Here is a 14,282-nt window from a genome sequence, read left to right on the forward strand (position 1 = left end):
TCATGTCCAAGGCACCAAACCGACCAATAATTCAGTAATCGATAACTAAAACTATAAATGTAGCTCTTCTTACTGGGCGATTGCATCAACTTAGATGCTTCTCCTGTGTTCTACTGTGCTGCTTGTATTGTCCCCACATACCGCAGCACGCGACAAGGGCTGGCAGACCATAAATGTAACCGTTTCAGAGAGAAATGCGACCAATGTGACGATCTCGCGTTATATCGATTCGATGGTGAATGACGAAACACCGAGATTTTCTAAGGTTTTTACTACATATTAACACTTTTCACATTTTCTCGTGTTTCGTGGCTGCCAGTCCTCGGTTCATGCAAAATCTTAAGGTCCTCGGTCATGTCCAAGGCACCAAACCGACCAATAATTCAATAATCGATAACTAAAACTATAAATGTAGCTCTTCTTACTGGGCGATTGCATCAACTTAGATGCTTCTCCTGTGTTCTACTGTGCTGCTTGTATTGTCCCCACATACCGCAGCACGCGACAAGGGCTGGCAGACCATAAATGTAACCGTTTCAGAGAGAAATGCGACCAATGTGACGATCTCGCGTTATATCGATTCGATGGTGAATGACGAAACACGGAGATTTTCTAAGGATTTTACTACATATTAACACTTTTCACATTTTCTCGTGTTACGTGGCTGCCAGTCCTCGGTTCATGCAAAATCTTAAGGTCCTCGGTCATGTCCAAGGCACCAAACCGACCAATAATTCAATAATCGATAACTAAAACTATAAATGTAGCTCTTCTTACTGGGCGATTGCATCAACTTAGATGCTTCTCCTGCGTTCTACTGAGCTGCTTGTATTGTCCCCACATAACCCAGCACGCGACAAGGGCTGGCAGACCATAAATGTAACCGTTTCAGAGAGATATGCGACCAATGTGACGATCTCGCGTTATATCGATTCGATGGTGAATGACGAAACACGGAGATTTTCTAAGGTTTTTACTACATATTAACACTTTTCACATTTTCTCGTGTTACGTGGCGGCCAGTCCTCGGTTCATGCAAAATCTTAAGGTCCTCGGTCATGTCCAAGGCACCAAACCGACCAATAATTCAGTAATCGATAACTAAAACTATAAATGTAGCTCTTCTTACTGGGCGATTGCATCAACTAAGATGCTTCTCCTGTGTTCTACTGTGCTGCTTGTATTGTCCCCACATACCGCAGCACGCGACAAGGGCTGGCAGACCATAAATGTAACCGTTTCAGAGAGAAATGCGACCAATGTGACGATCTCGCGTTATATCGATTCGATGGTGAATGACGAAACACAGAGATTTTCTAAGGTTTTTACTACATATTAACACTTTTCACATTTTCTCGTGTTTCGTGGCTGCCAGTCCTCGGTTCATGCAAAATCTTAAGGTCCTCGGTCATGTCCAAGGCACCAAACCGACCAATATTTCAATAATCGATAACTAAAACTATAAATGTAGCTCTTCTTACTGGGCGATTGCATCAACTTAGATGCTTCTCCTGTGTTCTACTGTGCTGCTTGTATTGTCCCCACATAACCCAGCACGCGACAAGGGCTGGCAGACCATAAATGTATCCGTTTCAGAGAGAAATGCGACCAATGTGACGATCTCGCGTTATATCGATTCGATGGTGAATGACGAAACACCGAGATTTTCTAAGGTTTTTACTACATATTAACACTTTTCACATTTTCTCGTGTTACGTGGCTGCCAGTCCTCGGTTCATGCAAAATCTTAAGGTCCTCGGTCATGTCCTAGGCACCAAACCGACCAATAATTCAGTAATCGATAACTAAAACTATAAATGTAGCTCTTCTCACTGCACGATTGCATCAACTTAGATGCTTCTCCTGTGTTGCACTGTGCTGCTTGTATTGTCCCCACATACCGCAGCACGCGACAAGGGCTGGCAGACCATAAATGTAACCGTTTCAGAGAGAAATGCGACCAATGTGACGATCTCGCGTTATATCGATTCGATGGTGAACGACGAAACACGGAGATTTTCTAAGGTTTTTACTACATATTAACACTTTTCACATTTTGTCGTGTTACGTGGCTGCCAGTCCTCGGTTCATGCAAAATCTTAAGGTCGTCGGTCATGTCCAAGGCACCAAACCGACCAATAATTCAATAATCGATAACTAAAACTATAAATGTAGCTCTTCTTACTGGGCGATTGCATCAACTTAGATGCTTCTCCTGTGTTCTACTGTGCTGCTTGTATTGTCCCCACATACCGGAGCACGCGACAAGGGCTGGCAGACCATAAATGTAACCGTTTCAGAGAGAAATGCGACCAATGTGACGATCTCGCGTTATATCGATTCGATAGTGAATGACGAAACACGGAGATTTTCTAAGGTTTTTACTACATATTAACACTTTTCACATTTTCTCGTGTTTCGTGGCTGCCAGTCCTCGGTTCATGTAAAATCTTAAGGTCCTCGGTCATGTCCAAGGCACCAAACCGACCAATAATTCAATAATCGATAACTAAAACTATAAATGTAGCTCTTCTTACTGGGCGATTGCATCAACTTAGATGCTTCTCCTGTGTTCTACTGTGCTGCTTGTATTGTCCCCACATACCGCAGCACGCGACAAGGGCTGGCAGACCATAAATGTAACCGTTTCAGAGAGAAATGCGACCAATGTGACGATCTCGCGTTATATCGATTCGATGGTGAATGACGAAACACGGAGATTTTCTAAGGTTTTTACTACATATTAACACTTTTCACATTTTCTCGTGTTACGTGGCTGCCAGTCCTCGGTTCATGCAAAATCTTAAGGTCCTCGGTCATGTCCAAGGCACCAAACCGACCAATAATTCAGTAATCGATAACTAAAACTATAAATGTAGCTCTTCTTACTGGGCGATTGCATCAACTTAGATGCTTCTCCTGTGTTCTACTGTGCTGCTTGTATTGTCCCCACATACCGCAGCACGCGACAAGGGCTGGCAGACCATAAATGTAACCGTTTCAGAGAGAAATGCGACCAATGTGACGATCTCGCGTTATATCGATTCGATGGTGAATGACGAAACACGGAGATTTTCTAAGGTTTTTACTACATATTAACACTTTTCACACTTTCTCGTGTTACGTGGCTGCCAGTCCTCGGTTCATGCAAAATCTTAAGGTCCTCGGTCATGTCCAAGGCACCAAACCGACCAATAATTCAATAATCGATAACTAAAACTATAAATGTAGCTCTTCTTACTGGGCGATTGCATCAACTTAGATGCTTCTCCTGTGTTCTACTGTGCTGCTTGTATTGTCCCCACATACCGCAGCACGCGACAAGGGCTGGCAGACCATAAATGTAACCGTTTCAGAGAGAAATGCGACCAATGTGACGATCTCGCGTTATATCGATTCGATGGTGAATGACGAAACACCGAGATTTTCTAAGGTTTTTACTACATATTAACACTTTTCACATTTTCTCGTGTTACGTGGCTGCCAGTCCTCGGTTCATGCAAAATCTTAAGGTCCTCGGTCATGTCCAAGGCACCAAACCGACCAATAATTCAGTAATCGATAACTAAAACTATAAATGTAGCTCTTCTTACTGGGCGATTGCATCAACTTAGATGCTTCTCCTGTGTTCTACTGTGCTGCTTGTATTGTCCCCACATACCGCAGCACGCGACAAGGGCTGGCAGACCATAAACGTAACCGTTTCAGAGAGAAATGCGACCAATGTGATGATCTCGCGTTATATCGATTCGATGGTGAATGACTAAACACCGAGATTTTCTAAGGTTTTTACTACATATTAACACTTTTCACATTTTCTCGTGTTTCGTGGCTGCCAGTCCTCGGTTCATGCAAAATCTTAAGGTCCTCGGTCATGTCCAAGGCACCAAACCGACCAATAATTCAATAATCGATAACTAAAACTATAAATGTAGCTCTTCTTACTGGGTGATTGCATCAACTTAGATGCTTCTCCTGTGTTCTACTGTGCTGCTTGTATTGTCCCCACATACCGCAGCACGCGACAAGGGCTGGCAGACCATAAATGTAACCGTTTCAGAGAGAAATGCGACCAATGTGACGATCTCGCGTTATATCGATTCGATGGTGAATGACGAAACACGGAGATTTTCTAAGGTTTTTACTACATATTAACACTTTTCACATTTTCTCGTGTTACGTGGCTGCCAGTCCTCGGTTCATGCAAAATCTTAAGGTCCTCGGTCATGTCCAAGGCACCAAACCGACCAATAATTCAATAATCGATAACTAAAACTATAAATGTAGCTCTTCTTACTGGGTGATTGCATCAACTTAGATGCTTCTCCTGTGTTCTACTGTGCTGCTTGTATTGTCCCCACATACCGCAGCACGCGACAAGGGCTGGCAGACCATAAATGTAACCGTTTCAGAGAGAAATGCGACCAATGTGACGATCTCGCGTTATATCGATTCGATGGTGAATGACGAAACACGGAGATTTTCTAAGGTTTTTACTACATATTAACACTTTTCACATTTTCTCGTGTTACGTGGCTGCCAGTCCTCGGTTCATGCAAAAGGCCCTCGGTCATGTCCAAGGCACCAAACCGACCAATAATTCAATAATCGATAACTAAAACTCTAAATGTAGCTCTTCTTACTGGGCGATTGCATCAACTTAGATGCTTCTCCTGCGTTCCACTGTGCTGCTTGTATTGTCCCCACATACAGCAGCACGCGTCAAGGGCTGGCAGACCATAAATGTAACAGTTTCAGAGAGAAATGCGACCAATGTGACGATCTCGCGTTATATCGATTCGATGGTGAATGACGAAACACGGAGATTTTCTAAGGTTTTTACTACATATTAACACTTTTCACATTTTCTCGTGTTACGTGGCTGCCAGTCCTCGGTTCATGCAAAGTCTTAAGTTCCTAGGTCATGTCCAAGGCACCAAACCGACCAATAATTCAATAATCGATAACTAAAACTATAAATGTAGCTCTTCTTACTGGGCGATTGCATCAACTTAGATGCTTCTCCTGTGTTCTACTGTGCTGCTTGTATTGTCCCCACATACCGCAGCACGCGACAAGGGCTGGCAGACCATAAATGTAACCGTTTCAGAGAGAAATGCGACCAATGTGACGATCTCGCGTTATATCGATTCGATGGTGAATGACGAAACACGGAGATTTTCTAAGGTTTTTACTACATATTAACACTTTTCACATTTTCTCGTGTTACGTGGCTGCCAGTCCTCGGTTCATGCAAAATCTTAAGGTCCTCGGTCATGTCCAAGGCACCAAACCGACCAATAATTCAGTAATCGATAACTAAAACTATAAATGTAGCTCTTCTTACTGGGCGATTGCATCAACTTAGATGCTTCTCCTGTGTTCTACTGTGCTGCTTGTATTGTCCCCACATACCGCAGCACGCGACAAGGGCTGGCAGACCATAAATGTAACCGTTTCAGAGAGAAATGCGACCAATGTGACGATCTCGCGTTATATCGATTCGATGGTGAATGACGAAACACGGAGATTTTCTAAGGTTTTTACTACATATTAACACTTTTCACATTTTCTCGTGTTACGTGGCTGCCAGTCCTCGGTTCATGCAAAATCTTAAGGTCCTCGGTCATGTCCAAGGCACCAAACCGACCAATAATTCAGTAATCGATAACTAAAACTATAAATGTAGCTCTTCTTACTGGGCGATTGCATCAACTTAGATGCTTCTCCTGTGTTCTACTGTGCTGCTTGTATTGTCCCCACATACCGCAGCACGCGACAAGGGCTGGCAGACCATAAATGTAACCGTTTCAGAGAGAAATGCGACCAATGTGACGATCTCGCGTTATATCGATTCGATGGTGAATGACGAAACACGGAGATTTTCTAAGGATTTTACTACATATTAACACTTTTCACATTTTCTCGTGTTACGTGGCTGCCAGTCCTCGGTTCATGCAAAATCTTAAGGTCCTCGGTCATGTCCAAGGCACCAAACCGACCAATAATTCAATAATCGATAACTAAAACTATAAATGTAGCTCTTCTTACTGGGCGATTGCATCAACTTAGATGCTTCTCCTGTGTTCTACTGTGCTGCTTGTATTGTCCCCACATACCGCAGCACGCGACAAGGGCTGGCAGACCATAAATGTAACCGTTTCAGAGAGAAATGCGACCAATGTGACGATCTCGCGTTATATCGATTCGATGGTGAATGACGAAACACGGAGATTTTCTAAGGTTTTTACTACATATTAACACTTTTCACATTTTCTCGTGTTACGTTGCTGCCAGTCCTCGGTTCATGCAAAATCTTAAGGTCGTCGGTCATGTCCAAGGCACCAAACCGACCAATAATTCAATAATCGATAACTAAAACTATAAATGTAGCTCTTCTTACTGGGCGATTGCATCAACTTAGATGCTTCTCCTGCGTTCTACTGTGCTGCTTGTATTGTCCCCACATAACCCAGCACGCGACAAGGGCTGGCAGACCATAAATGTAACCGTTTCAGAGAGAAAGGCGACCAATGTGACGATCTCGCGTTATATCGATTCGATGGTGAATGACGAAACACGGAGATTTTCTAAGGTTTTTACTACATATTAACACTTTTCACATTTTCTCGTGTTACGTGGCTGCCAGTCCTCGGTTCATGCAAAATCTTAAGGTCCTCGGTCATGTCCAAGGCACCAAACCGACCAATAATTCAGTAATCGATAACTAAAACTATAAATGTAGCTCTTCTTACTGGGCGATTGCATCAACTTAGATGCTTCTCCTGTGTTCTACTGTGCTGCTTGTATTGTCCCCACATACCGCAGCACGCGACAAGGGCTGGCAGACCATAAATGTAACCGTTTCAGAGAGAAATGCGACCAATGTGACGATCTCGCGTTATATCGATTCGATGGTGAATGACAAAACACGGAGATTTTATAAGGTTTTTACTACATATTAACACTTTTCACATTTTCTCGTGTTTCGTGGCTGCCAGTCCTCGGTTCATGCAAAATCTTAAGGTCCTCGGTCATGTCCAAGGCACCAAACCGACCAATAATTCAATAATCGATAACTAAAACTATAAATATAGCTCTTCTTACTGGGCGATTGCATCAACTTAGATGCTTCTCCTGTGTTCTACTGTGCTGCTTGTATTGTCCCCACATACCGCAGCACGCGACAAGGGCTGGCAGACCATAAATGTAACCGTTTCAGAGAGAAATGCGACCAATGTGACGATCTCGCGTTATATCGATTCGATGGTGAATGACGAAACACGGAGATTTTCTAAGGTTTTTACTACATATTAACACTTTTCACATTTTCTCGTGTTACGTGGCTGCCAGTCCTCGGTTCATGCAAAATCTTAAGGTCCTCGGTCATGTCCAAGGCACCAAACCGACCAATAATTCAGTAATCGATAACTAAAACTATAAATGTAGCTCTTCTTACTGGGCGATTGCATCAACTTAGATGCTTCTCCTGTGTTCTACTGTGCTGCTTGTATTGTCCCCACATACCGCAGCACGCGACAAGGGCTGGCAGACCATAAATGTAACCGTTTCAGAGAGAAATGCGACCAATGTGACGATCTCGCGTTATATCGATTCGATGGTGAATGACGAAACACAGAGATTTTCTAAGGTTTTTACTACATATTAACACTTTTCACATTTTCTCGTGTTACGTGGCTGCCAGTCCTCGGTTCATGCAAAATCTTAAGGTTCTCGGTCATGTCCAAGGCACCAACCGACCAATAATTCAATAATCGATAACTAAAACTATAAATGTAGCTCTTCTTACTGGGCGATTGCATCAACTTAGATGCTTCTCCTGTGTTCTACTGTGCTGCTTGTATTGTCCCCACATACCGCAGCACGCGACAAGGGCTGGCAGACCATAAATGTAACCGTTTCAGAGAGAAATGCGACCAATGTGACGATCTCGCGTTATATCGATTCGATGGTGAATGACGAAACACGGAGATTTTCTAAGGTTTTTACTACATATTAACACTTTTCACATTTTCTCGTGTTACGTGGCTGCCAGTCCTCGGTTCATGCAAAATCTTAAGGTCCTCGGTCATGTCCAAGGCACCAAACCGACCAATAATTCAGTAATCGATAACTAAAACTATAAATGTAGCTCTTCTTACTGGGCGATTGCATCAACTTAGATGCTTCTCCTGTGTTCTACTGTGCTGCTTGTATTGTCCCCACATACCGCAGCACGCGACAAGGGCTGGCAGACCATAAATGTAACCGTTTCAGAGAGAAATGCGACCAATGTGACGATCTCGCGTTATATCGATTCGATGGTGAATGACGAAACACGGAGATTTTCTAAGGTTTTTACTACATATTAACACTTTTCACATTTTCTCGTGTTACGTGGCTGCCAGTCCTCGGTTCATGCAAAATCTTAAGGTCCTCGGTCATGTCCAAGGCACCAAACCGACCAATAATTCAATAATCGATAACTAAAACTATAAATGTAGCTCTTCTTACTGGGCGATTGCATCAACTTAGATGCTTCTCCTGCGTTCTACTGTGCTGCTTGTATTGTCCCCACATAACCCAGCACGCGACAAGGGCTGGCAGACCATAAATGTAACCGTTTCAGAGAGAAAGGCGACCAATGTGACGATCTCGCGTTATATCGATTCGATGGTGAATGACGAAACACAGAGATTTTCTAAGGTTTTTACTACATATTAACACTTTTCACATTTTCTCGTGTTACGTGGCTGCCAGTCCTCGGTTCATGCAAAATCTTAAGGTCCTCGGTCATGTCCAAGGCACCAACCGACCAATAATTCAATAATCGATAACTAAAACTATAAATGTAGCTCTTCTTACTGGGCGATTGCATCAACTTAGATGCTTCTCCTGTGTTCTACTGTGCTGCTTGTATTGTCCCCACATACCGCAGCACGCGACAAGGGCTGGCAGACCATAAATGTAACCGTTTCAGAGAGAAATGCGACCAATGTGACGATCTCGCGTTATATCGATTCGATGGTGAATGACGAAACACGGAGATTTTCTAAGGTTTTTACTACATATTAACACTTTTCACATTTTCTCGTGTTACGTGGCTGCCAGTCCTCGGTTCATGCAAAATCTTAAGGTCCTCGGTCATGTCCAAGGCACCAAACCGACCAATAATTCAGTAATCGATAACTAAAACTATAAATGTAGCTCTTCTTACTGGGCGATTGCATCAACTTAGATGCTTCTCCTGTGTTCTACTGTGCTGCTTGTATTGTCCCCACATACCGCAGCACGCGACAAGGGCTGGCAGACCATAAATGTAACCGTTTCAGAGAGAAATGCGACCAATGTGACGATCTCGCGTTATATCGATTCGATGGTGAATGACGAAACACGGAGATTTTCTAAGGTTTTTACTACATATTAACACTTTTCACATTTTCTCGTGTTACGTGGCTGCCAGTCCTCGGTTCATGCAAAATCTTAAGGTCCTCGGTCATGTCCAAGGCACCAAACCGACCAATATTTCAATAATCGATAACTAAAACTATAAATGTAGCTCTTCTCACTGGGCGATTGCATCAACTTAGATGCTTCTCCTGTGTTCTACTGTGCTGCTTGTATTGTCCCCACATACCGCAGCACGCGACAAGGGCTGGCAGACCATAAATGTAACCGTTTCAGAGAGAAATGCGACCAATGTGACGATCTCGCGTTATATCGATTCGATGGTGAATGACGAAACACGGAGATTTTCTAAGGTTTTTACTACATATTAACACTTTTCACATTTTCTCGTGTTACGTGGCTGCCAGTCCTCGGTTCATGCAAAATCTTAAGGTCCTCGGTCATGTCCACGGCACCAAACCGACCAATAATTCAGTAATCGATAACTAAAACTATAAATGTAGCTCTTCTTACTGGGCGATTGCATCAACTTAGATGCTTCTCCTGTGTTCTACTGTGCTGCTTGTATTGTCCCCACATACCGCAGCACGCGACAAGGGCTGGCAGACCATAAATGTAACCGTTTCAGAGAGAAATGCGACCAATGTGACGATCTCGCGTTATATCGATTCGATGGTGAATGACGAAACACGGAGATTTTCTAAGGTTTTTACTACATATTAACACTTTTCACATTTTCTCGTGTTACGTGGCTGCCAGTCCTCGGTTCATGCAAAATCTTAAGGTCCTCGGTCATGTCCAAGGCACCAAACCGACCAATAATTCAATAATCGATAACTAAAACTATAAATGTAGCACTTCTTACTGGGCGATTGCATCAACTTAGATGCTTCTCCTGTGTTCTACTGTGCTGCTTGTATTGTCCCTACATACCGCAGCACGCGACAAGGGCTGGCAGACCATAAATGTAACCGTTTCAGAGAGAAATGCGACCAATGTGACGATCTCGCGTTATATCGATTCGATGGTGAATGACGAAACACGGAGATTTTCTAAGGTTTTTACTACATATTAACACTTTTCACATTTTCTCGTGTTACGTGGCTGCCAGTCCTCGGTTCATGCAAAATCTTAAGGTCCTCGGTCATGTCCAAGGCACCAAACCGACCAATAATTCAATAATCGATAACTAAAACTATAAATGTAGCTCTTCTTACTGGGCGATTGCATCAACTTAGATGCTTCTCCTGTGTTCTACTGTGCTGCTTGTATTGTCCCCACATACCGCAGCACGCGACAAGGGCTGGCAGACCATAAATGTAACCGTTTCAGAGAGAAATGCGACCAATGTGACGATCTCGCGTTATATCGATTCGATGGTGAATGACGAAACACGGAGATTTTCTAAGGTTTTTACTACATATTAACACTTTTCACATTTTCTCGTTTTACGTGGGTACCAGTCCTCGGTTCATGCAAAATCTTAAGGTCCTCGGTCATGTCCAAGGCACCAAACCGACCAATAATTCAATAATCGATAACTAAAACTATAAATGTAGCTCTTCTTACTGGGCGATTGCATCAACTTAGATGCTGCTCCTGCGTTCTACTGTGCTGCTTGAATTGTCCCCACATAACCCAGCACGCGACAAGGGCTGGCAGACCATAAATGTAACCGTTTCAGAGAGAAATGCGACCAATGTGACGATCTCGCGTTATATCGATTCGATGGTGAATGACGAAACACGGAGATTTTCTAAGGTTTTTACTACATATTAACACTTTTCACATTTTCTCGTGTTACGTGGCTGCCAGTCCTCGGTTCATGCAAAATCTTAAGGTCCTCGGTCATGTCCAAGGCACCAAACCGACCAATAATTCAGTAATCGATAACTAAAACTATAAATGTAGCTCTTCTTACTGGGCGATTGCATCAACTTAGATGCTTCTCCTGTGTTCTACTGTGCTGTTTGTATTGTCCCCACATACCGCAGCACGCGACAAGGGCTGGCAGACCATAAATGTAACCGTTTCAGAGAGAAATGCGACCAATGTGACGATCTCGCGTTATATCGATTCGATGGTGAATGACGAAACACGGAGATTTTCTAAGGTTTTTACTACATATTAACACTTTTCACATTTTCTCGTGTTTCGTGGCTGCCAGTCCTCGGTTCATGCAAAATCTTAAGGTCCTCGGTCATGTCCAAGGCACCAAACCGACCAATAATTCAATAATCGATAACTAAAACTATAAATGTAGCTCTTCTTACTGGGCGATTGCATCAACTTAGATGCTTCTCCTGTGTTCTACTGTGCTGCTTGTATTGTCCCCACATACCGCAGCACGCGACAAGGGCTGGCAGACCATAAATGTAACCGTTTCAGAGAGAAATGCGACCAATGTGACGATCTCCCGTTATATCGATTCGATGGTGAATGACGAAACACGGAGATTTTCTAAGGTTTTTACTACATATTAACTCTTTTCAAATTTTATCGTGTTACGTGGCTGCCAGTCCTCGGTTCATGCAAAATCTTAAGGTCCTCGGTCATGTCCAAGGCACCAAACCGACCAATAATTCAGTAATCGATAACTAAAACTATAAATGTAGCTCTTCTTACTGGGCGATTGCATCAACTTAGATGCTTCTCCTGTGTTCTACTGTGCTGCTTGTATTGTCCCCACATACCGCAGCACGCGACAAGGGCTGGCAGACCATAAATGTAACCGTTTCAGAGAGAAATGCGACCAATGTGACGATCTCGCGTTATATCGATTCGATGGTGAATGACGAAACACCCAGATTTTCCAAGGTTTTTACTACATATTAACACTTTTCACATTTTCTCGTGTTACGTGGCTGCCAGTCCTCGGTTCATGCAAAATCTTAAGGTCCTCGGTCATGTCCAAGGCACCAAACCGACCAATAATTCAATAATCGATAACTAAAACTATAAATGTAGCTCTTCTTACTGGGCGATTGCATCAACTTAGGTGCTTCTCCTGTGTTCTACTGTGCTGCTTGTATTGTCCCCACATACCGCAGCACGCGACAAGGGCTGGCAGACCATAAATGTAACCGTTTCAGAGAGAAATGCGACCAATGTGACGATCTCGCGTTATATCGATTCGATGGTGAACGACGAAACACGGAGATTTTCTAAGGTTTTTACTACATATTAACACTTTTCACATTTTCTCGTGTTACGTGGCTGCCAGTCCTCGGTTCATGCAAAATCTTAAGGTCGTCGGTCATGTCCAAGGCACCAAACCGACCAATAATTCAATAATCGATAACTAAAACTATAAATGTAGCTCTTCTTACTGGGCGATTGCATCAACTTAGATGCTTCTCCTGTGTTCTACTGTGCTGCTTGTATTGTCCCCACATACCGCAGCACGCGACAAGGGCTGGCAGACCATAAATGTAACCGTTTCAGAGAGAAATGCGACCAATGTGACGATCTCGCGTTATATCGATTCGATAGTGAATGACGAAACACGGAGATTTTCTAAGGTTTTTACTACATATTAACACTTTTCACATTTTCTCGTGTTTCGTGGCTGCCAGTCCTCGGTTCATGTAAAATCTTAAGGTCCTCGGTCATGTCCAAGGCACCAAACCGACCAATAATTCAATAATCGATAACTAAAACTATAAATGTAGCTCTTCTTACTGGGCGATTGCATCAACTTAGATGCTTCTCCTGTGTTCTACTGTGCTGCTTGTATTGTCCCCACATACCGCAGCACGCGACAAGGGCTGGCAGACCATAAATGTAACCGTTTCAGAGAGAAATGCGACCAATGTGACGATCTCGCGTTATATCGATTCGATGGTGAATGACGAAACACGGAGATTTTCTAAGGTTTTTACTACATATTAACACTTTTCACATTTTCTCGTGTTACGTGGCTGCCAGTCCTCGGTTCATGCAAAATCTTAAGGTCCTCGGTCATGTCCAAGGCACCAAACCGACCAATAATTCAGTAATCGATAACTAAAACTATAAATGTAGCTCTTCTTACTGGGCGATTGCATCAACTTAGATGCTTCTCCTGTGTTCTACTGTGCTGCTTGTATTGTCCCCACATACCGCAGCACGCGACAAGGGCTGGCAGACCATAAATGTAACCGTTTCAGAGAGAAATGCGACCAATGTGACGATCTCGCGTTATATCGATTCGATGGTGAATGACGAAACACCGAGATTTTCTAAGGTTTTTACTACATATTAACACTTTTCACACTTTCTCGTGTTACGTGGCTGCCAGTCCTCGGTTCATGCAAAATCTTAAGGTCCTCGGTCATGTCCAAGGCACCAAACCGACCAATAATTCAATAATCGATAACTAAAACTATAAATGTAGCTCTTCTTACTGGGCGATTGCATCAACTTAGATGCTTCTCCTGTGTTCTACTGTGCTGCTTGTATTGTCCCCACATACCGCAGCACGCGACAAGGGCTGGCAGACCATAAATGTAACCGTTTCAGAGAGAAATGCGACCAATGTGACGATCTCGCGTTATATCGATTCGATGGTGAATGACGAAACACCGAGATTTTCTAAGGTTTTTACTACATATTAACACTTTTCACATTTTCTCGTGTTACGTGGCTGCCAGTCCTCGGTTCATGCAAAATCTTAAGGTCCTCGGTCATGTCCAAGCCACCAAACCGACCAATAATTCAATAATCGATAACTAAAACTATAAATGTAGCTCTTCTTACTGGGCGATTGCATCAACTTAGATGCTTCTCCTGTGTTCTACTGTGCTGCTTGTATTGTCCCCACATACCGCAGCACGCGACAAGGGCTGGCAGACCATAAACGTAACCGTTTCAGAGAGAAATGCGACCAATGTGAT

This window comes from Schistocerca nitens, chromosome 12 (assembly GCF_023898315.1).
Source record: "Schistocerca nitens isolate TAMUIC-IGC-003100 chromosome 12, iqSchNite1.1, whole genome shotgun sequence".
NCBI classification, from domain to species: Eukaryota; Metazoa; Arthropoda; class Insecta; order Orthoptera; family Acrididae; genus Schistocerca; species Schistocerca nitens.